The sequence below is a fragment of the Phoxinus phoxinus genome, assembly GCF_949152265.1.
Source record: "Phoxinus phoxinus genome assembly, chromosome: 9".
NCBI classification, from domain to species: domain Eukaryota; kingdom Metazoa; phylum Chordata; class Actinopteri; order Cypriniformes; family Leuciscidae; genus Phoxinus; species Phoxinus phoxinus.
In genome coordinates this window covers 11,975,989-12,003,192 of record NC_136884.1, presented here as the reverse complement: position 1 = coordinate 12,003,192, position 27,204 = coordinate 11,975,989, and the positions used below count along the sequence as shown (strand labels likewise).

Sequence of the window (27,204 nt, the reverse complement as noted above, 5' to 3'; positions counted from 1 at the left end):
TCATATTCTTTTTCTCTCAGACTTTTTCTTCATCCCTCCTCGGCTTCAGGTTTTTCTGTGCGCTCTCCGCTTTTTCCCCTGCTGCATTTCAGCAGAGACAGAAGGCCAAGCATGTAATGTGTCAACATGACCTGGACTCTGTACTGTAATCTGAGCATTACGCTTGGCCTTTCGGAATGATTTGATAATGACGCCGACGGCTCGTTACCGGCATCTTTTGCTGAAACACTTTGAAAATCGCCAGATAATTGAGGAAAGCCAACCGAGCCCTTTGAGATTGCAAAGAGGAGAACAGTCCTACGCGCTCTTTGCGCCGGCGAAGTCATAAATTCATCTGTCTCGTAGCTGGCCTGCATCCAAGTCAGTTTACCTCAGCTAACCCTACGAAAAAAAGCATTCATCATTTCAAATTAAAAATGCAATCACCACAGAGAGAGGAGGCGCCTCGGCTAACCTGTCACATTCACACAATCAATCCTCGCTTTTGTGCAGCTCTCTGAGGTGATCTGAGGGGCCTGTAGTGTCATCTGAGGTCAGAGGCGTGTCCTGAGCTTTTAGCCTGTAGCCTGTCTGAAGCTGGCACTAAAAGGTTGCACAGATGTGAGGAAGAGCTGTTAGAGCGCTGCATGTCCGACAGGAGTCTGGAACATTACAGATCGCTGGGGGATGTGCCTAAGCTGCTCAGATTCATGGTGCAGCAGAGGACAGTCAGACTGACACACATTCTGTAGTCACAGGGTCGCGTTTTACCTGTCATGCAGGGAGACATCATGTGACGCATTCAGTGCCCTGCGTGCTTGTCCTCTGTGAGTGCATGTGCATGAGGTAACTGAGGTCGTGTGTGTGATTTATGTATGTGCGCGTTCGTTTTAGAGAATTTGTGGGTATGAGCGAGGAGCTCTTAAGTGCTTGACCTAATTTCGCAGGCAGAGAAGAATTCGACAGTGAAGGCCTTCCTCTGTTAGTGTGAGGTTGCTGTGCTGGGTGTTTCCTCCCAGGGTCTAACAGGAAGCTCATGTTTGAGTTCATTTGAGGACAGGGAGAAGGCTTTTCTTTCCACTGTGGATCATTCTAGAGAGGGGGAGAAAGCCAGGGCCTCAGCTCTGAATCGCCCCTCTGCAATCTGGCATGTGTTGTAGCTCCTTATACTGCTGTATTGTCTATTTTGGCTGAAGTTAAGTTTTTTTTTTTTTTTTTTTTTGCTCCTGCCAAGAAAACATCTATTTTTTGGGCTTACAGTGAGCAGGAGCTGAGATCCCAAGTCAAAAATGACTTAATGAATCCTGTGAGCAAATGAAACGTTCCTCTCCTGCTTCCTTTGGTTCGGTTTTACATTCCATGCTCAACTGAGCCGGGTCGTGACCCGAGAAAATGCTGTGCTGTTCGCGGTGGTTTTGGATGAATATTCGCAGCACAGATGAGCTTATGGACGGTTCTTGAAATTATTTAAAGTGCTTGTGCTTTTTCATTGAGTTTTAAGTAAATGTTCATGGGCTGTGATTTGTCGTTCACAGGTTCGGGGACTTTGGACGACTCTGACAAACATGCTTGACTACGCAGGTGAGAAACAATTTGACAAACTAAAGTGACCATCAACATACATTTCAATTTCATTTAACATATTCCTTTAAGAAAGAAAACAGACATATTTTCTGCAACTGGATTGTTCCATTGAAAATATTTTGAATGTGCAAATATTTAAACTACTGTGTGAATATTATATAATTGTGCAAAAAGTTGACATGTTTCTTTTACAATAATTGTTGTACAATCTTAAGTGCATATTGCAGCCAGTCTGCAGGCCTGCAGTGTTCGTGTGGTTTCTTTGAAATGTGAATTCTGTGTGGGAGGCCTCTCTATTCATCTTCTGTGAACGTTTCATGTTGGTCGTTTAGTGAAGTAAGAAGACATCAGGTATTCTAGACATGTTTCTTCCAAATTAGAATGTACATGATATGTACTGCATAATCCTAAATGTTCTGACACTCGATTACATGTTCAGAACATACGCAGATCAAATCTTTCATCAGACAGTGGGGTTGTTCAAATCTAGGGCACGTCTTTGAGCTTATTTCTATGGTGGGCAGAGCAGAAAAATGATGAGGATCGACCTGTTAGTCTCCCATTGCATCAGTTTGACTGAAATTAGAGGCAGATTTGGGATGAAAGGTTTGCAGTGTCCTGATTTTCTGAAAATGATCGTTTCAGCGTGCCTGTGCTCATAATCGCACTGATCAAACATGATTTATCTTAGTGGTGAAGTTGTCTGATTTGCAGGGTTGTTGTTTTTGCTTCTTTGTGACAGTCTTTCTCTAACTCTGTTCATCGCTTGTCTTGTAGGTTCACATGTTGATTGTTTCATGGATTTCGAAGTGTGTGAAATTAGCATGACATGATCTAAAACATTCTGTCTTTGTGGTCTTTTACTTTTGCAAAACGTCGCAGTACCTCCAAAATGATTTTATTTGCTCAGGAGTCAGTGCTCCCAAACTTTGTAAAGATACGCAGTAAGAAGTATTAGGATGTTTGCATTGCGTTTTTCGATAACCTCAGTGCATGTATTGTGCAGCGGAGAAAAAGAAAGAGGAGACTGGTTTATGAAGATGCACTGTTTTTACCACTCAATCATCTAACGGTCTCTTTCACACATTATACCCATTTCCTTGTCTCCTGCAGTGTGGATGTACTCTCAGGTCATGTGCCGTTTACAGGTGTCATCCAGATGTTTTCTTGCGGCGTGTTCTGATGCTCCCTCTGTTAGTACTTAATATAATTTTTGCAGAAATGTTCCTGATGTCTAGCAAAGAGTATCACTCTCGCACAAACTTTGAAAAAAATAGCTAAACGTTTTTTTTTTGTGCATAGCAACACGTGTGACATAAACATGACCAGCATGACACTGTCACGGCTGGTTTTCTCCCAGTTTTTGCAGCCATTTCCCGTCTGTGCGGAGTGTTCTTTGAGCTAAACGCTAAAAGGATAAATAGTAAGAAACAAAATATCCATACGGTGGAACACACTTAGGAATACTTGATTCATGAATCTGTGTTTTTTTTGCATAGGCTAATGACCGCTAAACTCTATAATTGACCCATCCAACCAATTTCCTACATAAATGTGCTAGTTTCCTGTCTCATATTTCTTTCCAGTCTCTTTGTTCTCATATAATGAAATTATTTAAACTCAAATCAATATTCCATGTCCATTTATTTATTAATTTATCTTCTTAATAGCTGCATTTATATAATTACCGGTAATTCGAATGAAAACACACACACATAGTACACTTAATTAACTAGTTAGATCTGTCATGTGATTATAGAATTAACTGAAAAAATATGGCATTTATTAATATTTGCTGAGAAAATCCCCCAAATGAAGATTGCAATACATTACCTTACATTCTAATCTTTGAATAGACATTACAAAAGAAGTCAATATATTTCATATATGAATTAGTGCTGTCAACGTTAACACATTAATGCATGCGATTAACTTTTGGCCAGTTTAACGTGTTAAATGATTTAACTCAATTTAACGCATAATTAGTATTTTCTGTCATCCTTTGGTTAGCGTTACATTATATGATCACGCTCTTATTCATGCAAATGCTTTTAAACCATTCCAGCCTGACAAGACAAAAGAGAAAGTGCTGCTTGTGAATGTCCTGTCTATGACACACACACACACGACGCACAGAAAGAATCGAGTTCTCTTTTGCGTGAGTATCCTCATTAAAGCAGTCTTAAATGAGTTAAATAAAGTCTTAGGCTAAAGGAACGTAACGAGATGTGAGAAAATGAGACTCCTGTGAGATCTGCATCATGTGCATCAGCGGCAGGTCTTAAAGTGACAGCAGCCACTAATGCTGTCTGTCATTAAAGTTAATCAAAGAACAAAGGTAACAGAAAATTACCCACTGCTCTTGACTAAAGTACTTTTGTAGCTTTAATAAGGACTAATCTATATATAATTGATAATTTATGCAGTGTAAACTGTTTGATAACTTCATTATTCAATTTCTGTGTATTTCACAGGGTACAGACAAATATGACATTTATTATGGGTTTATGTGAGGATTGGTTTAAGTTCACTTAAATTAACCACTGACTCCATTTAAAAGTTGTATTCTTTGAAGCCTAATATATATTATTTTTTTTTAAGATAGCTTAGAAATACACTGTAATGTTGAATGGCTATAATTAATGTTCAAAATTGGGGGTGGGGGAAATCATTTTCATCAAGACATCCGTCTCTGTATTAATATCAGTGAAACTGGCCTTTATTTGTAAAAAGATGCCATTTAAACAAGTATTTAAAATATAGCTACTGTCTTTGTTTCTACATTCATTTGGAGATCAAAAGTGAAATTTTTACATCATAAAATATATTAAAAACATAACTTGTTTATAATCAAGATTTATCACAGAAATGAACAAGAAACACAAAAATGTCTGATTAATTTGTCTGCAAAAAACATTATTTAAAAGACAGACAGACAACTTAGACTGTTTTGCCATATCACCCTGTTTTTTCAGCATCTTGCACAATGAGCGCCATGTTTTTAAGATACTGAGTCAAGTTAAAAATATTGCAACTTTGAAGAATTGCATTTGATCTGTTCTGCTCCATCCAGCTGTAATGCAAGAACCCATTCTTTGCAACTGTGAGCAGCTCCATCTGCTCTCCGTAGGTGCGGTTTGACGGAATTGGAATTTCATATCAATTCCTTATCATAGCAAAAGCTTCCAAATCAACCATTGCAACATCCAGACTTCTTCCCGACTACAGTGAGTCAGGAATTTGCACTGACATAGCCTACCAAATATGGACTGTTTAGTTAGCATAATGATTATGAGAGTCAGAATTTCTGACAATATCTTATGTAGTAATATAATCATACAGCTTGAGCAGAAGAGCTGGGAACATTCTTAGAGTTCATAATCAAGCATACATTTTTATTACATAAACTTTTTGTTTGGCATGTAATCATTTTGCACAGTCATAAATTGTTTTATCAGCAAGTGAGCTGTTTGTGCCTAATGGCGTTTTAAAATAATTTACCTCAGCTCACCGTCAGATTATGTCTATTATGATTTTTATTTGATTGACATTATATGTCCTGGAGAACTTGTTCAGGCGTCATCATCTACATATCCGCTGGTTATAATGACAATTGACAAATCAATGTTGTTTTTCACAGCGGCATTTGTCTTACATATTACATATCCTTTGCTTTTTTTGCAGAGTAATGTCATTTATCATTTTTTTAGGTTGTTTTATCATTTTTGGAAACTTTAAACGTGCTATTTTTTGTCTCTAAAACTGTTAAATGTGATGTCTCCTGAATTATTACCTGTAATAAAGCCCTTTCCAGCACTTAAAATTGTAAAGATCCTCCCTTTCCACATTCAAGTGACGATTGTGTCAACTTTAAGCAGTTGCGTTTGTTATTCTATGATGGATGCCATATAGGTTTTCTGCACAAATCATTCGAGACTAACAGTTTTGGCTGTGTCAAGTAATATTTCAATTAACTGAAAATGACAAACATGTTTGATTCCCCCCAAAAAGTGTAAATGCTGGCTCTGTGATGCTATTAAAACATTGCTCTTTGTTTGAGCATCCCTGACATGGCAACATTGGCTTGACCAATGGCATTAGTTTGTGCACAATTCATTTTGAGGTGCAGAAATTGTGATTTTTGTATTCATACGTTCAGCAAATCAGAGAATCATGACATGGAAAAAAAAGTCCTAAGGGGCCGTTCACACAGAACGCGTTTTTTTTCTTTTCCACTGCGTTACTTTTCCATTGTTTTTCAATGTAAACACTTTCTAGACCAGCGTCTTTAACCGTTGTGCTCTCATCTCACATCGTTCTTTGCAGCGTCTCGAGCATGACATGGCATTCCAAAAATACGCGTCTCAAGGCACCACTCTTTTGTGTCTTGTGTTTTTAACAGCAAAAATGCATTCTGTGTGAACCGGCCCTAACACAATAAACAAAAAAACAACAAAATTGTTTTTCATACAAGCATCCAATGGATCTCATAGATTTTTTTTCTTCTTCTTCTCCATAAGGCTGTTGTTAGTGTTGAGTGTGAAGGCCCAGCTCCAGACGAGGGCTGCTCCATGGGTAGGCCAATGTTGCATTGTTGGCAGTGGCTCATTTGAATAGCCCTTTAGTATTTTCTGTGAGCAAGTCAGCGCCATTTGCATTTGTTCCAGTCACAAAGGTTTACAGGTCAATAGAGACCAAGCTAACATGCAGAGGAACCCTCTCTCCTCTTATTCTCCTTTCTCTCAACCTTCTTTTGCCCTTCCTTGGTTGTCATGATAAACTCTGCCCGTCTCCCTGGGAATGTGTTTGTGCATACGTGTGTGTGCGTAGCAACACCTCAGATGTCTGGTGAGTGATTAATTCTAAGCTGGGAATAAGACTGAAGAGAGGCCCCTGGTAACCCTCAAGCAAACACCAACAATAATTTGATTATCACACTTGAACATGCTTATTTAGCCCGTGCATGGTCGTGCATGCGTGCGTCTGTAGGTCTGCACACTGAGGCAGAACAACACAGAGCATACCTGATTAAATGGAGCCCATTCAGGACTGTTGTTTGTGAGCAGTTTGAATGGCTGCAGTGCTGACACGTAGCTTCTTAGATGCGCGCACATAGACAGAACCAGAAGCCCCAGGTCTTCATAATTAATCCCAGAGTGAGCTCATGGCCCAATCCTCAGAGCTTTAACTCTGTACTTTCCACATGTCACACTCCTTCATACATGTACACATACAGAGAGAGAGAGACACTTACACATAACCTTACGCTGAGAAAGTCTCTCATGTGTAACGAGCCCCTTGGTTTTTTTCCGTTTGTTTGCGTGTTTTAAAGAATTATGTTTTTTGTATTTATTTGTTTGTTTGTTTATTTATTTTATAACAAGTGCCAGTTTAGTTGCATTCCTTTAGTTGAATTAAAGCTATAGTTGTTCACCCCAAAAAATAAATACAATTATTGTAAACGTTCATTATTATACGGAGCTTGACAGCTTGTGGAAGAGAGCAGCATAGACATTCTTCGAAAGTTTTTTTTTTTAGGACTTCCACAGAAAGGGGGAGGGGAATCAATATTTATAACAATATGAGGGTGATTTAATGATGACAGAATTTTTTGGTAAACTAGGCTATTCCTTTATAATAATAATAATAATTCATTACATTTATATAGCGCTTTTCTCGGCACTCAGAGCGCTTTTACATGGAAGGGGTGGGATCTCCTCAACCACCACCAATGTGCAGCATCCACCTCGATGATGCGGCGGCAGCCATATTGCGCCAGAATGCCCACCACACACCAGCTTATTGGTGGAGAGGAGACAGAATGATGAAGCCAACTAGTGTATATATATACAGTGTATGTGTGTATATATGTATATATATATATATATATATGGGGATGATAATGAGGTCATGATGGACAGAGGCCACTGGGCAAATTTGGCCAGGATGCCGGGGTTACACCCCTACTCGTTTCGAAAGACATCCTGGGATTTTTTGTGACCACAGAGAGTCAGGACCTCCGTTTAACGTCTCATCCAAAGGATGAGGATTTATGATTATTTTAAAATGTTATAATTAATATCACTATTTGAACTTAACTAGTTTACAATGTATTGTTTTGAAAATAATCATACATATTCATCGTTTCACTCGTTTTTTTTTTTTTATATATACATATATCTTGTGTAGTAAATATTGCAGTAATGCTTTGTCATGAGCATGGGTGGTTCAAATGTGCTTTAGATATGAAATCTTCTGTGTGTGTGTGTGTGTGTGTGTGTGTGTGTGTGTGTGTGTGTGTGTGTGTGTGTGTGTGTGTGTGTGTGTGTGTGTGTGTGTGTGTGTGTGTGTGTGTGTGTGTGTGTGTGTGTGTGTGTGTGTGTGTGTGTGTGTGTGTGTGTGCCGCAGGAAAGCAGTAGTCAATCTCTGCATCTCTCTTTGGCCCGTTCTTATCCCCTCTTTGCTGGACGTGTGAATTGCAGCACAAAACGTGGGCTGCTGGATCAGCATGCATGCTACATAAAGACTGCTTTTGTTATAGCCTCCATGCTCATGACCGCTGGCATCTATAGCCCCTCACCCCCAACCCCACCAAACAGCACCAGGCTGACTAGAGAAACCCCTATGGAGGGAACGGACTTTCAGTCTTATAAGCTCACCCCCCGAAACCTTTAGAGCAAAATTAATTTAAAAATGTGTATTTCTTCCCCATTATTTGACTATAAATCATATAATGTTGCAGTTTGGCATAACTCACTCTGTTCGCCACTTTTGTTGTAATAATGATTCAGAGTGAAAACTGAAATTCCACACGTCTTTTTAATGCTATCGGTAGATGACGAGCAGATTGCGTGCGTGTCTGTTGGGCCTCAGTCGACACCGGCAGACGTTGCCTCCTTGCAGCTGCCGTGCCGATATTGCACCATGATCACCTCAGCCTATTAAAGGTTGGGATTCCCATCGGGAGAACACTCACGCGCAGACAATTAATGGAACAAAAAATAAGAAAAACCATGACAAGATAATACGTTTGCGATAATGAGCCTCCACTGACCTATAATCGTCCTTTTACAATGAATTTTAACCGGAATAATGTATTTTTCAATTATTTTTAAGATTGCATGGTACTAAGGAATTTGTTCGATACTTTTTATGGTATATTAATTAAAAACCAAAGCGTTAGTCTGACTCAAATTGTTTGTGTTCTAAAATTTTACAACTGCATAGTGACTAAATTTAGTCTAAATCTGAGCTCAATTAAAAAAGAAAATTACACCAGAAAGTTTATTTCATGGTCTTTCTATCATTAAAACCATACCTCTCTTATGTCTTTATTTAATATAGAGAGGAAATCAGAAGAAAGAGAATTTATTTTTTCTCCGTCCAGCACATCCCTCGCTCCGGTCATTGTCGGTTGCGTGGGAAGAGGGTTGACTGGGTGTATAAGGCTCAGCTGGGGCAAATCCTGGAGGTCTTATCCATTCGGAGGCGAAGTGACGTAGCTTATGCAAAAGCAGCCTTTGCTGGCTTTTAAGTGCCAGAACTGTCCCCGTTCCCCTTGTGCACACACACACACACACAGTTCTCTAGCACTCAGGAAAATAAAGAAGTACTGGTGTGTTAAAAAATGTATTAGAAGCAAACCAGAATGGACAGGCCGTTTGGAGTGGAGATGAGAGTTAACATGGATCAGAGGTTATTTAGGGGGGAGTAGAAAGCACTGAATGATGCCTGTGCTGTGTGTTTGGGAAATATTTGGATACGGACATCGCAAATTAATTTGTGCATGCGGTTTAGAGATTGAAGATTTGTTGTACATAGCCTCAAACAGTCTCTTAAAATATTTATAATTTATCACCATTTAAAACTTATTTAGAAGCTCACATTTTGATAGACCCTTGGACTGGAGTTCATTTGAGGTTAAATATTTTCTAGTAATTTGTTAGAATAACATGTATGCCCTTTCCAGCTTGAAGTGATTTGGTTTTGTGAGCTGCACATCTCAAAAATAGTGCACCTGTTAATTATCATTTGTGCTCTTTATGAAACTGTCCGATAGTTTTGGAAGTTTCAGAGTTAATCAAAGTGCCACAGAATCCTGCTCCTCTCTCCAAACACATAGTGCTCAGCAGAAAGTTCAGGAGATTCGAGCATGCGTCAGTTAGCGGCCATGCGAGTGAAGTGGACACGTAGAAAGTCTGTCCTGTCGATGTCCTTTTTTTCTTTCTTTTTTATCTGCGTCCCTTTTTCCCCACACGAGTGAATATTTTAAGGTGAGTTACTTTTAGAGTAAAGTCGTTTTTAAAATGTTTCAGTGCATTTGTAGCTGTCGGATACAGATAGATTACGGTAGCGAGGTCAAACAAACTCTTGGCAAATGAATTTCTATTTACCGGTTGAAGTGGGACCTCCGTGATGAACTCATTCCTAATTAATGTTGCTGTTGCTTTATAGTAAAAATAGCACATAACAGCAGTTAAATAAGGTAAACATATCTCTAACATCTCTAAAATCCTAGCATATGTTATTTCACTGATTTAGAAAGAAAAAAAATCGAATAGAAAAGCATGTAATGTTTCAGATATGCATTTAACAAATTTTAACCAAGGTTTTATCATCATTATTATTCAGTAGAATAAAGTTTGTTTTTGTATTATTGCAATACTATTTAATAAAGAAAACAACACCTAATAAAATAAATACCGGTACATAAGGAAAGGTTGGATGTTTTAGATCAAGCAAGCATTTAAATAGATTTATTGTTGTGTTATTCCTGTCACCTGAATTGATCTGTTAGGCCTAATCTGTTTACACAGAGGAACAGTTTAGGACTTCTACACTAAAAATACAATGTCTTAAATGCCTCTCGTTTTTAGCAAATCAAATCAGAGACCGAAGAGCCATTCAGGCATATTCCTCACTGTATTAAACCCACTTTTCCTACAGAGCTTTATTTCTTCTGATTCTGGGGTGTATTTGGAATATTTTAATTGTATAGATTTGTAGAGCTTCTGCCTTTTTAAAGAATATTTTTATTGTTATAAATGCTAGGAACAAACTTCTGGCTTTGTTAAATCTCCACTGACTATGAAAGAGAAAGGACAAAACAAGTTCAAGTTTGTTCGTTAAATTATTCAAGCAAAGGACAGAAATTGTACAATCTTTATATCATTCTGTCAAATGAGAAAAGTTAAAGTAGTAGGGGAAAATATATATTGTAATTTCAAAGTCAAATTATATTGCACCATGACCCAGATGTTTTTGCATCAATAGTTTTTATTTAGTTCTGTTTCTTTTTTGGAAATGACTAAAATTGTTTCTTCTTTTTTTATGTTTTTTCATCCTCTTTTTATGACATTTCCATTTTTTCATCATGATATTTGAATGTCATTCAGCCTTTGACATATTGTGGTCGGTTTATATCTCTGTTTGCTCTGCTTAATGTGTTTTTTACTTTTACTTTGTCTGCTATAAATAACAGGGACAGTGAGTACACTACTAAGTTACAGTAAATTTATCTGCAATGAGGCAAAGAAAAAATCCAATGTACTTTTCAACATTGTTACTACTACAAAGCAATTGATCATAGGATTTAGTATCATAAAATAAAAAAAAACATATCATAGCACTATTATTTTCTTTTCAAAAAGTGAAAACTTTTTGTGTTTTGTGAAAACACACACACCCTTCCACTTTTGTTTTGTTTTTTATTTTTATTTTCATAATAAATATGAGATCCATAAATTATTTGTAAGTGTCATAGTGATAAAATCACACCATGTAGTTTGTAACTTGCATGCAAACCCAGACGACCATGATTTGTTTCTCTTTTGACTTTTTTGTAACTTTTACCTTGATTATGTTTTTGCCATATTTTATTTATTTGTTTTAAAATGATTCTTCCTTGCAGCCTTTTTGTTTCTGGAATCAATTCTGACCGTCTGTGTAATGGCCTGGCACTCTGAACACACACGTTCAAGGTTATGCCTACTCTTTTGCAGAGCCATACCAAGCACATTGCACCATTTTTAATATCAAGACTTCATACGCCAAAATATGATACTTTTATTTATAATACAGATATCTACATAATTGCACGCAGACAGCCTCATCCTGCTGGCGTGGACATGGGTGCATGCTCTTATCAGAGGTGACCGCCATGTTGTCTAACTGTCCTCCATTTTGTGATTTCAGACCTTTACTGTAGCACAGCTTGCCCCACCCTTGCGAAATTATGCAGCCGTGTCCCGATGGATCCGAAACATTGACATTAATTATTTTCTACTTTGAGTTATTGTTGCTTATGTTCCTTCACATAGAGGTATTCTTACTGCCCTATAAAAAGCTATTTAGAATTTTTTATTTTTTTTAAATCATAGAATTATAGACTTTTTTTAAACGCAGTAGTTTGCGCTGCTAGGGCAGGGATGGCAAATTCCTAGACAATACCATACCAGTAGCTTATGATTTAAAAATGTCATCTACTTTTCTACTTAACAGAAAAACAGTTGTCCTCATATTAGCTTCATTGTGTGTGTGTGTGTGTGTGTGTGTGTGTGTGTGTGTGTGTGTGTGTGTGTGTGTGTGTGTGTGTGTGTGTGTGTGTGTGTGTGTGTGTGTGTGTGTGTGTGTGTGTGTGTGTGTGTGTGTGTGTGTGTGTGTGTGTGTGTGTGTGTGTGTGTGTGTGTGTGTGTGTGTGTGTGTGTCACATCTTCCATGTTTGTGGTAAAATTGTATCACATCCACAGAATCAGTTGCAGTAAATTTTCTTTTGATATTTCTCAGTGTAATCCATTATTATATCTCTTAATTCATAGTAGTTATTATTATTGTGTGAAATAGTAATTCATACATTGTTTAAATTAATACATGATAAGCTTAATGTGTGATTTGTATAATGTAAATTACTGAAATAGATAACTTGGACACAATCACTTCCGATAACAGATCACTCTAAATTGTAATGTAGACGCATTTTCTGTAAAGCTGCTTTGAAAAAATATGTATTGTGAAAAGGTCTATACATATAAATTAATACAAATGAATAAATATTAATTTTGGACAGTAAGTGAGGATTTAAGGTAGTTTTTTTATGAATAATATTCGAATAGTAAATAGTTTAAAATAAAACAACAAATATAATTTTTTTAATTGTTTATTTTCTGCTTGTAGTCATTTATTTAATAAAACATGAATGTATTAATTTATTTATATTATTAATATTAATATTCAGCTCATCAAGATTTGAATATTGTTTATAAAGAAATGCATTATTATTATTATGTTGTCAGTTGGTGTCAGCCAATCGCCAGAGCTCCGCTCACGTTTCTGTCAGTGGTGCGGCGAGCCGTAAGGGTCATTAAGCATCTTCGTTCTAACGGCAGCCAGAGGTCAAGGGAGTTAATCGGAGTTGATGGAGGGGCCCTCCGAGTGACAGTCCTAAGGGGCTCACCTCTTAATCTCTGTTTGTCTGTGTTTTAGTACTCTTCCTACACAAAGCAAACAGCACCCTCCCTCTCAATGGGGACCAGCTTGCTCCCAGTCTAGCACTTCTGACCTGTGGGTCGTGCCCTTTGTTCCTTTCTCTACAGAGGCTGACCTCAGATTTCACCTCTGTAATTGAGGAGCCCTGTTGACGCGTGCCCACGGGGCCCAGGAGAGACCACCACCGCTGCAATCTCACTGCTACCTCTATGTATTCTTGCATAAACATAACCATTATGAAAGTCCAAATATGACCAACTAGCAGTTTGCCAACTGATTTTTTTTTTTAATCAAATTAGACCAATCTATGTTTTTATGAAACTGATTTCAAAAAGTTATAAAGAGAAAAATTTGATGACTAACTTTTAAGACTAGTCTTAGCAGTTTGTGCAACCAGTCCCTCATCTTGCTATGGTTTTCTGGTCAATTCCTCAGTTGTTTTGTTTGTTGTCATGTTGTGCAAAATACTGCTAAATTGGCTGAAATATCTTCTACAGATACACGGTGCCTTCACATTCAGTCCATTTGGTCATGTTTATGTAGGGGCACATTTTTTTATTGAACATGTATTCCTCTCTATACGTATGTAAACTATAGACCTTTGCAGAGACTTTTTCAACATTTCAGATCTTAAACTTGCTGCTTTTTTCTCTTAAAGTGGAAGTGCAATGAACTAGGCCACCGACTGAAGGACAGAGACGCTTTTTTAAATCTGTGCCAGGCTTGTCTTGTTGTGTTTTAATTAAGTTTTTGCTTAATGGGATGGGAGTGTTGAGACACTTGTTTTAGTTTTTTTTGCTCTCCCAGAGCACGGATGAAAAATTTTAGGTTAAAGAAGCTCATGTCATGTTTACTCATTGCCATCTCCACAAAAGCATAATTATGAGTGGAAAATTGCAGCTCAATGATGTGCATGTGCAACACATTCCTTCAGATGTTTTTTTTTTACATTTTTTCTAGTTGATTGTGCTGGAGACCCCGATGTTCATTCTGGAGGAAAAGAAAATATACTGTTAAGCTCCTACAGATGGTTATTAAAATCCGTGATGGTGAATGGCTTTACATTGTTTGTTTGTAAGTATACTTCATTATTTTAGATTGTGAATTTGATATCTGCTTCAATCTCTCATTCCGGTTTAAAAGGGTTAATGTGCATTTTAGTATTCAGTGTTTATTCAGAACGTCACATGCATATGTATGCTGACCATTTTGTTCTCTCTGCCTCATTTTTGATATTCCATAGATATAACGCTCCACAAAATTATTATTTTTTGATATCTATCTATAAACTGTGTCGAATGCACTTATTAAATGTTGACATTTGGAAAAAGTGACCTGTCCGCTGTGCTTTTTAACTTTGCGACGACAGCAACTTGAAACTTGCTATAGCCATTATCGCTCTTTGGTAACTTTAACCCCAGAACACATACACGCTTTTCAAATCACATGAGAGTCTTTTTAAAATGATCTCAGCGATGGTGCATTAAAGTGCTCTGAGGTTGAGCCCTGAAAAGTACCATAAAGAGTTTGTTTTGATTGGCGTTTGATCATAGTCTCTGAGCCTTGTGAAGGATGGGGCCTTACAGAACAGCTCACTGTTTGGGAGTTGGCAGCCGACCCAAAACCAAAATTGTATCCTCAAATGAACTTTAATGCAATGTACAACACAACACGTGCGTCAATTTGCGACTCCCCACTAGCAGCTCCTATAGTAAACAAGCAGGAAAATGAACGCCTGTGAATCAGCAACAGAGAATGAGAAGTAAAATAGAGATAATGTGGTTTAAAAAATGAGAAGGTTGGATTTGGTTGCACATTTTCTCTTGTGAGACGCGCCCTCTTCGTGATTGGCCGACAGAAGTGGCGCAATGTGACGTGGACGCGTCGTACCTCGTGCCAGAGCATGACCTGTTGCCATTAGGGAATCGGACTTTAAAAAGGAGAGGGCTGAGCGCTTGGAATTTGATTTAGCTGTAATGGTTTTATACGGGTGCGACTCGGCCCAGATTTGGTGTTTAATCGAGGGTGTGGTGTGTGGTATGTAGGAGGAACCAAATATCTATGTGTGTGAGAGTGTGTGTGTATGTGTGTGTGTAATGAGAGGTCAGTGCCATGAGGGAGCCAGAAAGAGGAGGCCGAGAACGAGGCAGGCAAATCTGGGCGGATCAGGTGCTTTCAGTCCCTCCTCCACGTCAGTGTGTGTGTGTGTGTGTGTGACAGCCTGATGAGCAGCAGCACCCTCCGCGCAGCCATGTTCACTGGTTGACGAGCATGCTTTTATCAACTATTTAGTTCGCTAAACACAGAAAAGCTGTTTGTGATATCACACTGGCGGTCCGAGGAACAGAATCAGGCGCAGGCCCCACACTAGCATGCTTTGGTATGTGTTTTTGAATTCTTTTTGGGCTTGTTCGCAGTAGAGAAATCATCTGTTTGAACTTGTATTAATTCGCATTGATTAAACAAAAAAAAGTTTTTGCTCTAGACAGTACTGGCACGCTTACATGAGCGTGCAGTAGATGCACAAAGGATTGTTAGTAAAATAAGCTACAGAATAACGAAATCTTGAGTCTGTTTTCTGCATCCTCACCACCGGACTGCCTCACACGCTTGAATTTGGATTCAAAAGGGAGGCATGACGGAGGTGCACCCTAAAAGATTGAAAAACACAATTGGTGGCACGCTCAGCTAATTATTCCTCCACTGGACGGATTCTCAGGTAGGCTGTGGGTGCAGTGTGTGTGTACGTGTGTGTGTGTGTACGTGTGTGTGTGTGTGTGTGTCTATGCGAACACTGCAGATGATATCTCCCTGCAAACTGCGACAGATGTTTCACCTCCAGACCGTCTCACCCATACGCCTGTTGCTTCTCAACTCCTTCTCGGGGCAGTGGGAGGAGGTCCCGTTAATGTTTGCAGATGTAGAAAGACACCACAACATTTGCGCACTTCACTTTTCCCAGAATCCCACATCATGGTATGGTCGTCTTTTAACTGCTGAGGGTTTTTGTATTACTTTTTGAGAGATTACTTGTTTTGTTGTTCAATGCATTCGAGCCAGAGGACAGCTTCAAGGATCGAGTTTAGTTTTGGCGGTGGAGCGTGTGCACGCTCTGTAAATTGTGTTTTGAATGGTCCGTTACTGGTGTGAGCGTATGTTTCTGTGCACTCTCCGGGTGAACCGGAGTCTGTGTCATGCTTCCTTCCACTGTTCAGCCCTCCCTCCCTCCCTCCCTACTCGAGCTCTCGCTCACTGGCTGGAGCAATGATTAAAAAAAAAAAAGATTGCTCACGTACTCCACTGCCTCTCGGTTTCATCATCAACTTTTTTCCCCCCACTTCATTTTTCCCTCTCTCTTCTCCTCTAATTCCCTCCCTCCTTCTCTCTCTCTCTCTGTGCAGATAGAAATGAAAAAAAGCCTCTACCGCTGTTTCCACAGTACAGTCCCCACCCCTTCACCCAGTCCGTGCCAAGAGAAGGAGGGATTTCTACTACTCACAGGATTTTAACCCTGTAGCACAACTGATTGGCTCAAGCAGCTTCTCTGCCACTTCAGTTTTTCCTCAGCGTTTTTTCCGCCACTTCCCTAAACCTCGTCGGCGTGTTCTTCTGCGGTTTCGTTACCTTGAGACACTTTCAAACGGTGCATTTACGGCAGATGGGAGGTGTATGCCATTTCTCATCCTCGCCAGGGGTTAACGGATCCTTTCTGTTGCTGAGCTTTGAAAATGGCTGTATTCTCCCTGCTAGTTGCGTGTCTCGGAGAAGGGAGGCGCCTGGAGTTCTATCACTTTAGCGCCTCCCTCTCTCTCTCTCTCTCTCTCTCTCTCTCTCATACACACACATACAGTTCTTTTTCTCTCTCTTGCTCTTTCCCTCTCTTCCCTCTCTCTGAAAGGAGAGCGGGAGGGCGGTGCGGTGTCGGAGCTTTTTCTGGGACAGGTGCCAATTCCAAACAAAAGACATAAAAAGGCACTGAGTGAGAGATGCCTCGATCGTAAGAAAGAAATATGTTGCACGATGAAACGAAAGAAGTTTGTGGTGACCGAGTGCGTGCGCGGTTGCGTGCGTTCAGCTGAATAGAAATGTTTGGAGCTAAGATTTGAAATACTTTTCTTCTCTATCTCTCTCACAACACTCTCTCACTTCTCTGGCGCTCTTCAGCCACTGAAGGCATTTTAGTCATGGGGGGTGGAAAGGGGAGGGGGCTCTGTTTTCAAGCTTCTGAATTATTCATACGCCTGGGCCAATGCTGCGATCGGACTGGCTGGGACATTAACATGCAGCGGACATTCTGTTTGTCTGTTTGCTAACATTCCTCATTCAAAGACTTGTTAACTGGAAGATAGGCCGACACACGCGTCTCTCGGGCTGCTATTGTGGCCAGGGCCCGGTTGTCCCAGATCTGGGGACCGCAGGCAGACGTGTAGCCTAGCGCTGTGGACACGCAGCTGGAGTGGAAGGATTGGCTTGGCCCCCCGGCCTACCTCCTTTGGTCCTTGTACCTGCTGTGGAAAGCTCACTGCCTCTTCTTCTCCTATCTATCTACCCCCCCCCCCCCCCCCCCCTCTCTCTCTCTCTCTCTCTCTCCCTCTCTCCCTCCCTTGCTCTCTCCTTCAACACAGGACTGGTGAAGTGAGTAGAAAAGGCCTTCAGCACTTGCCCTGGAATGTTTCTATCTACTGATGCATGTCAATATTATGAGGTAAGTTGCGAATTTTTGAGTTATACAGTATGTGGTATTTCTGCATATTTAGTTTGTTTTTCGTTTTCTCCAATGTATTTCTCGATTCAAATGTTGTTGTTTTTTGTCTTTCGAATGTTTTTGCGTAATATTTTTCGGTTTGGTTTTACGCTTTATACGGGGGGGTTGAACGATTTATGAATGGTACGTTTCCTAAGGAAAATGGCGTTAGAGGAATGTAAAGGCATTTCATATCAGCAACTAACAGACACGATGTACCTCTGTAGTCGACCTTCCACAGTGCATAGTTTTGGGGTTAATGTTTTAGTGACTGAGAAGAGGTACACTTTTAGGGAGTAAGAGTTTTGAGTCGTGTTATCGGGAAAAGGTGTTTAAAAATTAACCTTTATTTCTGATGCATTCCTTGTGTGTTTACTGGAGCACTTTAACAGTGAATGGACCTCAGCTATTTGCGTAGGGCCTTGTGTTTGATTATCACATTGTACTGTCGTTTATCTTATGAACTGTTCATTGCGATTCCTATTTAATGTTATTTTTATATTATTATTTAAATTATAACATGGGCGCTTATGGATAGAAGCATTGTATACGCCACGTCAGAGGTTAGTTTGCGCAATTATGCATTCAAATTAGAAGAAATGAGGAATTATTTTGCGGTAATTATTTAATTGTTCCAATGAGTGTTTCCTTTTTTTGGTTGCTTATTTTAAATTATTTGAATGGAGATGTAAAGGCATGCAAATTCAACTAACATTTTAGTCAATTTGACTCAAAAATATATTATTGTTTAAATTTACACGTATTTAAATACTTTGACTTTCAATTGAATTTAGCGTAGAACAATTTTTGTAATTTATTAAAAAAATTACCTGTAATATACATTCTAGTTGTGTGCTTAAAGAAGGCATTTGCTGAATCTGAACATTTTATGTGTTACTTGAAGTCTTTTTTTTTTACATTTTGTAAAGATGTATTTTATTGAAATTTTAGGCTTGCGTAAAATAAATTATATCACAGTGTTCTTTTTTGTTACACACACACTTTCTCTCTCTGTCTCAAAAACACACACACACACACACACACACATTAAACAACTCTCTAAGGCTCTTTTGTAATTTTTTTAAATAATTTATAAGTAAAATCATGTTTAGAGTCGCTGAGATTTCAGAATTTAACAGCTGATCTCTGGATGATGATTAAGGATTATTTGACAAAAAATAGCATTGTGTTTGATTAATACATACCATGTAGGATTTACAGGCATAAAAGTAAACAGTTGTGTTTCATCGTTCAAACTAACGATTTTGGCTCATAGCAGGCTGTTTATTAGCACGAGTGAGAACGCCAGGGGCAGTGCTGATGAAGTGTGTTGGCACAAAATGCACATTGGGTTGGCAGTGCCCTCCCCCACCCCTTTTTTTGGTTGTGAATGGAGTGCTCCAGAGATGATGTATAGTGTAAAGAACAGAGCAGGTGGCATCATCTAAAGAACGAAGAGGGGGGGTTGGCGCAGGAGCAGATATTCCGGATAAACTTACCCCTTTTAGTCATTTGTACTACATATTTGTCTTTTTTGTGTGTGTGTGAAAATGTATGTGGTTTTAACAGAAATGCTGACTAGTTTACACTAAATAAAGATGAAACATTCATTGGTAATGAACTGAAATGGTCATTTTAAGGATTGGTTTTTTATTTTTTTTATGTGCTTGTGTGGGATCTTTTTTTATAAAATTTTGCAGTGAAACTAGAAATAAATGTGTGTCAAGCCGGGGAAAGGCATTCCCAGACATGCCGAAGAGCAGCGAGCATGTGTGCACTAACTGAGACACCCGCCCTCGCTGTCACATACAGACATACACACACTCTCTCACACACACCCAGACACACTTGCTGCCATGTGCTCCATAATAGACCTCTGATTCAGCTCTGAATAGAGTTCCCACGCCTCAGTGTGTGTGTGTCTGTAATAGTTAAGGGTTTAGACCCCCCCACCCCCCACCCCAACCCTTTTCAAAAGATACTTGTGTACTCTCACACACACAGTCTAGACTAAAGATGTCTCCTTCATTCTGTTTAGAGGTGTATTTTAGAAGCTACACATTGTGAATTGATAATTAGTTGATTTCGGATGAAGTTCCAAGTGTGGAATTTAATGCAGGATATGTGACAAAGTGATTGAAACCGTTAGAAACCTCATAGATTTTTAACAATGTCACTTACTTTTTTTTTGTTTTTATATTTTAGGTTATTTTAATTGTCAGTTTAATGGAATTATAATTCCATGACTTTGTGTAATTTTATCTCAACCACATTAGAGGATTTACACTAAACAGCATTACTGATGCAAATGCAATTGTATAATGACCATCCGAATGCAGTATTAATGTATAGTTATTATAAAAATAAATTAGCAGAGAATGTGATGGACACTCGCATACTTGTGTGTGGATGTCTCCAATATTTAAAAAATTATTTCAAGAACACATATTTGTTTCTGTGGGTTTTCTTTTCTCTTGCTGAAAAAAATTGTTTCTCATTTTATTTAGTCAACTTAATTTGTGAATGGTTATTTCACTTGAATATTGACTTGGAACTAAATACAATTTAATTTAATACTATCAGGAAGAATAAAAAAAAAAGTTCTTACAGTGTTTGAGATATAGATTAGTTTTAGTTAAGGAGTTTTTTAAAGCAGCAAGTTGGAGTGATGATTGATTATGTTGATTTTTATGACTTTAAAATGTCTTCTTTTGGAACAAAATGCACACAGATGTCTTCAAAATATTAGAAATATTGTTTGCTGTATTGCTAATAATTTTGTGTTCAGGGAATACCATAAGATCTTTTTTAATTTTAAACTGAAAATGAATGAAAGACAAATGTATCCATTTAGTGTTTTTCAAATTTTAGATTTATATTTAATTCATTAAAATGTCTCTTTTGAATTGTATAGCAGACCCACAGAAAAGTGTAGTGTAGTTCCATATCTAATTTACACAGTTCATAAATTACAACAAAACTCTATTATTTAAGTTTTTAACCACGGCACGGTCGTTTTAGAATTTGGTTATGATGGCTGAAGTAGACATTTTCTTCTACATTTCTTTACAATCAAGATCCTTAAGCCAGTAAACTCTTATAGACACTATAGTGAAGTGAAAAGGAACGGAGTAAAAGACTGTGGGGTCGTTTAGGGATAGCAGTGCTCAACTAACTTGTTTCCCATGGGCACAATAGGAGCCAGACATGATTGGCAGGTGACAAAAGGTGGGGTGGAGCTGAGTAATTGTTCAACACTAAAATGATGTCATGGGCAAGTCTTGAGACTAAGAGCCGCTAACAGTCTTAGCGAAGGCTTGAATGCTGTTGTGTGATTGAGATGGTTTGTGCTTTGTCTCACTGAAATTTATATCAAAACTAATTGTGATTTTTATTTTATTTTTTTACCTCAAATTTCTTATTTTTCACAATTCCAACAAAAAAAAGTATAAGAAGCCATGGCCCGCCCAGACAGAATAATATTATGATACCGATCACTTGTGTAATCTGCGGTTTAAAGTTCAAGCTCAAAGTCCATTACAGACATTGTATTCACGCTCTGTTGTAATCAGTCTGGGATATCTCTCCCCCTCCAGCAAGTCACATGAGGTCTTATTTATTTGTATTTTTTTTTTTGCTTTCTGTGATTTTGTTTGAACAGATGTATTATACAAACACAGAAGATGGCTTTGCCTCAGGAGCGATAAAACAGCCAGAGCGTAATTCTGTCAGTCAACAGTTCTTAAATCATGTAACAAATAAAATGTTGCTTCAAAAGATCATGCGACAGATTTCTCTGTCGTTTGTACCTGCAGTATTGATGCAAAGCTATAGGGATATAAACAAAGTGTATCAGACGGTGATTAAAGGAAATAAGAATCTCTGTTTTTAGCAGCATTTCGGTATAATGGGCCTATTGTCGCTGAACGGCTTTTACTGAGGAAATGTGTCTCTGGTATACAGCGCCACCTTATGGCTGTTAGCTACTCCATAAGCTTTCAAGTGTACCCGTAATTCAAGAGCTTAATGATCTATGGTTTGTTTCACTACTAATGTAAACTGCAACCTGCCTGCTTTTATCAGTAGCGATGCTTTTTAATAATCCCATAATGTTCTTAATGATGTTAGTAATCGAATGTGCATAAGGCTTTGGTGGTTTTGATGAACCAGCTTTAGGTGAAGTATAGCAGGCAGTAATACAAGCGGAGATGTCTGCTGTCAGCTCTTTCTCTTAAAGAAAAAAAAAGGCTGTGTGATGTGTTATGAATGTTTGAGAGAAAAGAGTGATTGGACCACTATAGGGAAAATGGCTTTATTGTTGTGTTTTATTCATATAGAAAACGTCACATTACAAAATATATTGTCATGTTTACAAAACACAATATAATAACAATTTGAGTAAGAAATTTAAATATGAACTCCACATGTTTGTGTAAAACCTGAGGATCGTGTTCTCCGACGTGATTTGAGATGATCCCAAAGCATCTTGAAGTTTAATCGAACTTAATCTGACCGTATCAGTCTGTGTGGTCAAGATTAATGTGATCAATGTCAAATTTTATAGATGACCTAGAAATAGTGCTGGAAATAGTACATTAATATGTCCAGCATAGCCCCCCAATTTTAAATTTTATTGCAACATTATTTCCAGGTTTAAAAAAACAAATCCCACACTGCAAATATCAACTTGATCTTAATTGTTTGTCTGGGTTTCTAGTACAAATATCTCAACATCATTAAAAAGTATAATAATTTTACTTTTTAAAAAAACTTCATTTCAGAGCGCACTGAGATATTGTTTATTTTTGATATTATTGCAAATTTCTGAAGTAAATCTAACAAAATTGTGAGGTTTAAACAAGAAAGCTTTTTGCCAAAGGGTAAGAATTCAAGTCTTAATATTCTCTTACTTGTGTGTGTGTGTGTGTGTGTGTGTGTGTGTGTGTGTGTGTGTGTGTGTGTGTGTGTGTGTGTGTGTGTGTGTGTGTGTGTGTGTGTGTGTGTGTGTGTGTGTGTGTGTGTGTGTGTGTGTGTGTGAGACCACTCACCCCTGTGAGGTTCGTGGGTTGTGTGAGTCAGCAGTGTGTGTGCCTCCCCCTTGTCTGAGGTAAACCATACTGTTGCCCACAGCCTTACTCACTCACACTGAACCTTCCCCGATCTGACCACACACACACACCAGTTCCCAAACACCCCCGTCCCAATCCTCTCATGCACCCGTCAGGGTCAGCAGTAGACAGACACACAGCACAACAGATGATTTAAGTCAAACAGGACATGGAACTGATGTAGGGACTTGAGAGTGTGAATTCTGTGCCTGACTAATTTCTCTCTCTCTCTCTCTCTCTCTCTCTCTCTCTCTCTCTCTCTCTCTCTCTCTCTCTCGTCCTTTCACAGATGGCAAACCCAGGAGGTGACTATCTACCTTTCTCATGTTGGTGACCTTGATGGTTTTGAAGGATCCCAGACTGAAGCTTTGGAGATAGAGGTGATAGGGGGGTGTATTTAGTGCACAGGAAAGTTTTAGCCCACATATGTACCCTCTCAGGGTCTTCAATTCACATTTGAGTGTCTTACATCCGCTCTGTGATGCAGGATCACCTAATGAGGTTAGTTGGATATTAGATTTTAGAAAGCAAGAAGGTACACAGGAAATGGAAGCTCCGTTGCAGGAAGAAAGAGACTGTCGTTTGGGGTGAGGTAGTAGGTTGTATAGTTTGAGGGTTTAACCCTTGCTGTCAGATAACTATACAACTTACTGTCTTTCCCGAAGTGACCGTAGTGCCATCGCATCACATGGAGGACCTCAACAGGAAGGAAGAAATGACACATTTCCAGGTTCATTAAAGACATGCTTTTATGCTTAAATGAGTTTTTCACACACACACAAAAAAAGTGAAATTTGTGTTAGGTACACATCAATGCAGTTTTGATGCATTATAATGCAAGCCTTTAAGTTTGGTAATGATAACATGTATGGTGATTTAAAGAAAAAGTACAGATCATTTTAAATGACAGAGACATGAAATCTCTTTTCTTTCCTGTATTAGCTTATTTCCTTTTGAATCAGAATGTTTGCATATTGAAAGGCTTATCCCTTTTTATTAAATATCCAATAGCCTTCAGTCACACCAAAGTCACAATCTTTTTGATTGGACAAAATATCAGTGTAGTGCAGCTTGTCGCCCACATTTTGTAAAGAAAATAAGAGTAAACTGCCAGCTTCTAGGAAAACACAAGCATGTAGGTGGGATAGGTTCAAATGGAATAGGATCTACAAAACATCATAGGTGATAGAAAAGAGTTGTAGTTAAAATACCACTGATAAGTGAGATAATGTGTCGCTGCTCTGTCGTGGGATATTCAGCAGTGATGTTCGTACAGGGTGAGGTAGTAGGTTGTGTGGTTTCAGGGTTGTGTTTTTACCCCATCAGGAGATAACTATACAACCTACTGCCTTCCCTGAAGGGCAGCAAAACGTCGCCAGTCACGGTTCATTCACTCTTTCTTTTTCTTTTCTTAATTGTCTTGGTTTTCCAAGCTTCTACTTGTGATGATCTTGCCATTTATAGCTGCATTCGCATGACTTGATGCATCACAGATGTGTAATGCTTCAAACTGAAATAAAACGTTTGATATTTCAAAGATTGCCTGAATTTGTTTTCTTTGCCTATGATATTGATGTTAAAGGATACGTCAAAAATAATCTTGTAATGATGCTCTATTATGAGTTCAATTCTGACATTTACTAACCTCACGTCTCTTCAAACCAGTGTGACGTCTTTCTTCTGTGGAACACAAAAGGTGCATTTTTCAAGAATATCCCGTGCCATTCTTTTTATTAATGAAGTGAAGGTGGTATGGATTATATTTATGGCGCATTTATTTCCTGTTTGAGGCTCTGAAGAGTATGTCCTGTCTCCTGCACGAGGATGTAATGAGACTATGGCATTGCATTATTTCATTTGTTTATTAAAGATGCAATGCAAAGCCAGGCAGAGTGCTTCTGCCAGCATAGCTTGTATTGTAAATAAAACATGGCCATGGCTCCAGACGGCCATTAGCCGATGTTAACAGCTACAGGGCTGTAGGCAGGCTGACCTTTCACTGCTGCACAATTTATGGGCACTGGCTGGCAGATCTCCACAGGAGCGCCCCTAGACTGGCACTCACAGGAGAGGAGTATTAGCAAGAAAGGACAGAATGTGAGGGCCATGTCACCTTGAAAAAGTTGTGTTTCTTTGGGAACAGGTGTTGTGCATGCTTCTAATGGCAGCATATCCTAGGGGAGTGCAACACCGTTGTCGTGATTGAAAAACTACTTTGTTATGCACATTACAGTCATTCAAAAAGAGTTTAATCATTTTCCCCTGTGACTGCCTCGGTTTTACCCTTTCACTCCTCGAGAGCTTTGTTCTGTCTTTACAAAGACTATTGAATAACCCAATATAATTATGGTAAACCACTATGTAATATAATTAGGAATTGTCTTTAAATTCATTCAAAATACTTAATGTTATCTAAATAGATGAAAAATGTCAATGAATGAATAAATACATCACAGAATCTGGCACAAAATATCGTTGTGACAAGGGGAAACAGTTAAGTAAATAATAATTAAAATAAGGTTTAACTAACTAAATTGATTAAAATACAATACAGAAATAGTGCATAACAGTACGATGCTGAGTAGAAAAAAACTAAATTGGTTCTTTATACATGAATTAGCATTGTGTGTCATCTGAAAGATTTAAAAACCCTTGCTAGACTAATGAAGAGTAAATATATATATATATATACATATATATATATATACATATATATATTTATTTATTCATTTATTAATGATGGACAGATATTCATAGGGTCAAATGGATTGGACTTGTTCTCCAGTCACCAGTAGGTGTCAGTAGAGGCGTATTATTGTAACAGTCTCTCTGAAAAAATGCAATCAGACAAATCAGATTAAAGTTAATCAGACGGCAAAGGTAAAGCCTCTTTATGTAAACATACCTTTATTATTGAGACAACATGTGTCATATTATTTTATTTAACCATTTCATGCATGAATTATGACAACCTCAGTCAGTATTTTTACTGTTCTCTTAGGGCACGAAAAACAAGATTTGAACTACAGTAGCTATGCATTTTTGGTTTTAACTGAATAAATACTGAACTAAACATAGTACAGTAATAACACAGTAATACAGTGTGTATTTAACAAACCAATTATATAAAAATACGTAAAAAATATAACGGCTTAAATTGTTGCAAACGCAATTGAGTTTGTTCCTGTTCAACAGCAGACGAAGAACTTCATACAGGTGAACTTCACGTGTATATATAGTTAATATCAGAACATGACGTGATTCCATCAAAGATCTCTACAACCAGTGAAGGTCCAACCCTTTGGAAACCCAACTCACGCTCTCTCCAGTCTACCGAAGTATGTCATTTACACTTATTATGCTGATAATTCTGATTATGTTCAAAAGTGACACATATAGCTCTGAGAAAACCTCAGACTGAAATCTACATTGATCTATTGATGGTTTCAGACTGGGGAAACTAGCGATCAGGTGTTTTCAATCTCATCTGAAATGAGCAATGTTGGAGTAACGCAAGTAATTAGATTACTTTTTAATGTAAAGAGTAAAGCCTTACTTAAGTAACGTGCGTTATACGTAATCAGATTACTTTTTGATGTAACCAGTAAAGTAATACATTATTTACAAGTAACGTGCATTATGTAATCAGATTACTTTTTGATGTAACAAGTACAGTAATGCATTATAGGCAGTGGGCCAAGTCTGTTTTTCTCCTTTAGTTTTCGATTTGATAGATCTCCTCCAGGGAACTGGTTAATTTTTTATAACTGGCTTTATAAATTGTTGTTGAGCACATTACTGCTTGTTTCCAACGTCAATTGTTGCACATTAAAAATATAACGTAGATATAATCTCGCTAGCTAACCACAAAATGTTAGCCGGAGTAAGAACCAATCAAAGCTCGTGTTGTTACCTTGTCAACTTGAGTTGACCAATCACGTCATTATTTGAACCGGTGCCCGAAGACCCGGATGTGAACTGAACTCGCGGGCGCGGCGGCCGAGAAGCACCTGGCTGCAGCCTGCAGATTTGGGCGGGGGTGCACCTGGGGCGGGGCTGCACGTGCAGCTCCGCCCATAATGCTTCTCATTGGTTAGGAGCAAGGTGATGACGTCGATCGAGGCGGGGCCGCACCTGGGGCGGGGCTGCACGTCTCTTCCCGCTAACATCTCTTCTCATTGGTTAGTGGCGTGAAGTCATGACGTCGATCTAGCATGTTTTCATTTCCGTTGTTCATCGCTGCATGGTGAGTACAGGCAAGCTACTCTTTTTTTGTTTTGTTCTAATTTTATTAGTTGAAGTGGC

The 27,204-nt window shown here is 38.5% G+C and overlaps 2 protein-coding genes and 1 long non-coding RNA gene across 6 annotated transcripts in view; all 3 read left to right on the top strand.

Annotated features, from left to right (window-relative positions):
* Window positions 1-27,204, top strand: part of pparaa (peroxisome proliferator-activated receptor alpha a) — a 58,559-nt gene that overhangs the window by 4,741 nt on the left and 26,614 nt on the right. The window contains exons 4-8 of one of the 4 annotated variants that reach the window (XM_079622270.1): window positions 1,515-1,560; window positions 13,155-13,289; window positions 14,008-14,121; window positions 17,673-17,752; window positions 23,189-23,279. The gene's annotated coding sequence lies outside the window, so the exon portion shown is untranslated. Of the gene's footprint in view, window positions 1-1,514; window positions 1,561-13,154; window positions 13,290-14,007; window positions 14,122-17,672; window positions 17,753-23,188; window positions 23,280-25,744; window positions 25,780-26,094; window positions 26,238-27,204 lie in introns of those variants that run through there. The other 3 variants (XM_079622268.1, XM_079622271.1, XM_079622277.1) reach the window with 3 other exon arrangements.
* The window catches only part of cdpf1 (cysteine rich DPF motif domain containing 1), a 53,323-nt gene continuing 31,892 nt past the window's right edge, over window positions 5,774-27,204 (top strand). Inside the window, exon 1 of the mRNA XM_079622279.1 lies at window positions 5,774-5,783. The gene's annotated coding sequence lies outside the window, so the exon portion shown is untranslated. The remainder of the gene's footprint in view (window positions 5,784-27,204) is intronic.
* Window positions 26,869-27,204, top strand: part of LOC307004105 — a 2,933-nt gene continuing 2,597 nt past the window's right edge. The window contains exon 1 of the long non-coding RNA XR_013798915.1: window positions 26,869-27,145. This is a non-coding gene — a long non-coding RNA (uncharacterized lncRNA). The remainder of the gene's footprint in view (window positions 27,146-27,204) is intronic.